A 4,393-nucleotide genomic window follows, 5' to 3' on the forward strand; every position below is an offset into this window, starting at 1 on the left:
AGGCAAAAGGTTGTAGAGGTGCAGGGGAGTGGTTTCCTTTGAGAAAGAATAAGGAGCGAAAAGGGAGGCCCGAACGTTATGCAAATCTTGGGCAGAGGTAGTAAAACGGAGACGTAAAGACCCGTTTGGTTCCTTATTCTTAAGGCCGGCAACTCTCGTAAATTCGACCTCGTCCTCTATCAACGAGATCCATCCCTGCCTCTTACACTGCGTTTTCCTTCGTATCTGTTTTACGCGAGCCATTGTCAGTCGGTCCTAACGTATAACCTTTAACCTTTACTCTTCTTGTTTCTCTACGTCGCGCCATGTTGCCCTATATACGACTGGAATATCGCATCAGGTATAGGTCCAAGACGTGAGCTGGAATATTGTAAAAACCTGTCGCGTTTCCATATCTTTTTAAAAGAACAGCAGGCTGCCCTATTAAATTTACTCGTCACGCTTTTTATCACGTACGATATTACAAAAATTCTTTCATCCGTATCTTCTACTCTCCATTTTCTTTTAACAGTTTTCCTTCGATTCGTCGTTGGACACTGTCGATACGCGTTCATTTAAAATCTCGCGCAAACAAACGATCGATACACCGCCGATATCATTGGCCGGCAAACGATCGGGGCCCGGAAGTATGCGACATTCGATTATCGCGTTATTCAAATACCCAACTAAATCCATTAATGTTCGCGCTAATTAATTTATACTTCCGCCGCGGTTTAAGCTTTTAATAATTTATCCGATGCTGATTCACGACGATAATGCAAGTTTGGTAACGTATGGATGGTCCACGCACCGTTCCCCTCCCCGTTCGTCCACTCTACAACCCTGGTCCTCCGTAATTTTCATCGGGATTTTCCTCGTGCAAACATTTAAGTAACCTAATTGATGAAACTGATGCCAGGAGGCCGGGAGAGCGTTGCGAGCCGGGATAATGCGAGCTCTAAATCGGCCGGCGAGAAAAACGGCGTTTGAAAAATGGCTACTGTGAAATCGCAGAACGATACAAACGTTCGAGGGATAATATTTCTCGCGTCGCTAGTGGATTATCGCAGTTGCAGTGCCGATGGAATTCCTTTAATCTAACGTATGTATGTAAATAAAATTTTCGAATGTCATAAATCGACCCTTGTACGAATGAACGATCCGCAGCTGCTTTTTAAAGAGAAGAACGAAAAAATATTAGAGTGGAAATTTACGTGTCGTTCGAATAGACATTTTCTCGATAATATTTCTTTCGCGAACGTTCCATAGCATTCTTCTAATTGAATCGACCGACTCGTTGCATAAATTGTTTTGCACGTACAATCGCGATAAAGCGTGAATATTTCGCGAGAGACGCCGCGCGTTCCGTACGCGAAAAATTAGTCGAACGCATCATACAAATATTTAAATGTTCAACGGCAGCTGTCAATAACGTATTTATTTGATAATATTTACGGTTTTCCTCTACATCCTTATACACACGTACGCGTTCTACGTGATTTCGGTTTTTATTATAAAATCAATCATAAATATGGTCCTTGACAAAATATTGGATCGTCGCCAACCAATGGAATTCCTTCGGTTTTGCGAACGTATCTTTGCACGGCCGAAAAAGCTGACTCTCGACTTTGACTAAAATAATTACGCGATTCCCAAGAATCCTTCGTCGTCCTTCGCCTTTTCCCACGATCGTTTGCCCTGCTTTAAACAACATACGTCCAACCGAACGAATATATCAAAGATTTCCCGAAACGTTTCCAATTACCGATCCTCCCAATCCCTTACGTTCGACCGTAATAAATTATCTTCGGTTTTATATAGAAAAACGGGGTTGCATAGTAGTTCTACGCGTAAATTAGGTCGCGAACAAATATACTCGAGGTGGTGTTAGATGTAAGCGCCCAAGAAATACTCTCGATGTTCAACAATAAAGATTTATTTAACAATTAACAATCAACGATCAACGATTAACAATCACGCTTCTCGAATGTGTTTGCTTCGCTGTTGCGCTAGACCCTTCGCACTTCGCTGCTCGAAAGGGAATGAATCTTTTCTTTTTCTTTGTCGCCCCTCAATATTCCCACTAACCACGCGTTTGTTAGGCGTCCACGACCGTTGCCACGCACGCCTTCTTCTCGAACATCCGGCGGAAGGACCGTTGGGATATTGATGGCACATTTAGGCACTTCGCTTCAACGATATACATCGTTGCCGGGTGTCGCGAAACCGTCGAAAAGTTCCGTCGTGCATTTCGTTTCAAATGTAGAACATACAAAGCGACTTGGCGACGCAATATAAGCAGCTTCCTCTCTTGATTCTCCGTACGATTATTCCATTCTACGATTACACGCGCTCTCCGCACATTGCCGAATTTCACGCTCCTTTTCGCTCGCTTGCCAGATATTGCTAGAAATCGGTCACGTTCGCGTAAAACCTGGCGCCTCCATGTAACCTTCTTTCATCCTCCAATCTCAATCTCTGATTCTTCGACGCTTCTCCAACGTCGTTAGAGAGATCCGTGTGAAATTCCCACTTCAACGATAGATACATTCGGTCCGAAGCGATCGTTGCTTCTGGAATTGGAGTATTAAAATTTGCCACAGTTCTTTTAACCTTTGCCCGTGTTCCCGTAGAAGCTAAAAGTCTACGATTCTCAAACTAATTATCGATGGTTCGCTGCTCTCTGGTGATTACCGTTAAAGAACTCGCGCGCTCAAAGCGACTTTTCGACGCGCGGACCCACGAATCAGAGGTGGCAAAGTCGAAATTACTGGAAATTTCGAGGCCGCTTTGACGAAGGAACAGTTGCCTTTCGTGGATGCGTGTGCATTCGTGTGCCAACGTGTCCGAACGTCGATGCAATTAGGAAACAACTGCGTTGGCGGCCAGCCACCCGGTTCGTCGGATAATTGGTTTCCTCTTACCTCGTTGTCTCGATTGCCGCTCAAACGATGTTCGCGAACTGCTAATTGGCACCGCGTGTATTCCCTGCCTATCTTTCCCAGTTTCGCCCTTTTCTTTCCTCGTCCTTCTTTTGTACAGTTGCGCTCGTCGTGCAGGCGGCGCGGTAGATTAACAAGAACGCTGGACGAACGATGAGAAAAGAGAGAGAGAGAGAGAGATGGATTGTCTGATCGATTAACTTACCAACGATTGAAGCGATTTCCTTCGTAAAAGCTTCGTGTATATCCGCGACCATGCGCGAGTGATTCAACCGCTAAAGAAAATAACTCGAACTCTGTCCGTGAAATCGACTTCCTTTTTTCTTTGTCTCTTCGATTCTTCGTTTTATCGTCTTTTCGCAGGAAAGCTTGGGAAATAGCTGAAGTGGAGAGTCGAAGCGACGAGCAGCCACGCGCTCGTTTCTATCCGCTCTTTTTGCGACGTGGTCGCAAAGATAGATTGAAAATTACGAACGAAGATAACTCGTGCGAATCTGTTCGCTAAACATAGTTCTTTTATACGTCTGGTATTTCGTCGCGTTGCACATTCCTCCGCTGCTACAGATAGCTTTTCTACAAACAAATTTCTCCATTGCTCGAGGCAAAGAGGCGACAGTATTATTTGGTTGCGCGTGAATTCAATAGCCTATAGTTGGACCTCTCGGAAACGAGTTCACGTGGAACGAGCGCAATCAGTTTGGAAAATTCCTCTTTTTCGATAGTAAACCTGCTGCGTTCGGCTCGTACGAATACCACGCGCGCTGCTCCCTATATTAACCCATATTTTCGACGCTAGCAATCGTTCGCTTTTCAATGGCGTTCGCGACCGCCACGGCTGACTTGCAGTACTTTGAAAAAATGTACGCGCTGACGAAAATGCAAGCAAACGCGGCGAGGGTGTCGATAAACGGTCCATTAGTCCGATCGAAAATGGCCATTTGCCGCGTTACGTAAAACATAATACGTTGCGCGTTGAACGGTGAATTTCGCGAAAAGTTTCCACGCTGGAGCATCGATGGAGCGGCGAGTTGGCGCGATCGCCTGCTGTCTTCGCAAAATACAATGTACCTTGTCGCTATAAATATCCAGCCTAAATATTTGCGCATCAATATCGGCCGTGATATTTATTAGCCTGTGTAAAAGCCGATGGGCTTGGATTTTACGGAAACGCGGACCTGTTACGGCCGAATGCGCATCTAGCGGGACGCCAGCGAATCTATAGAGATGCACGGTAAGAGGGAAAAGTAAGAAGTAGCTCGGCCAGGCGGTGCGCTATGGCTGCAAGACGGGCCGCGATAAAGGAATTTATGTCCACGCGAGATTTACGTCCCCTTATGCTTTTACAAGATACGCGACGTTGGAGGTTACGGTCCCCGGCACCGCACGATACGTCGCTTTGTACGATGCTGGTGGAGTTTGTATGCGGCGTACGTGTGCCCGGCTTGCTAGCCGGCGTTGGTCACCGGCGGTAG

The 4,393-nt window shown here is 45.8% G+C and overlaps 1 protein-coding gene across 1 annotated transcript in view; it reads right to left on the bottom strand.

Annotated features, from left to right (window-relative positions):
• LOC100746381 (B-cell receptor CD22) overlaps window positions 1–4,393 on the bottom strand; it is a 319,222-nt gene that overhangs the window by 210,451 nt on the left and 104,378 nt on the right. The gene's annotated exons all lie outside the window — the stretch shown is intronic.

Source organism: Bombus impatiens, unplaced genomic scaffold (assembly GCF_000188095.3).
Source record: "Bombus impatiens unplaced genomic scaffold, BIMP_2.2 scf_0377, whole genome shotgun sequence".
Classification (NCBI taxonomy): Eukaryota; Metazoa; Arthropoda; class Insecta; order Hymenoptera; family Apidae; genus Bombus; species Bombus impatiens.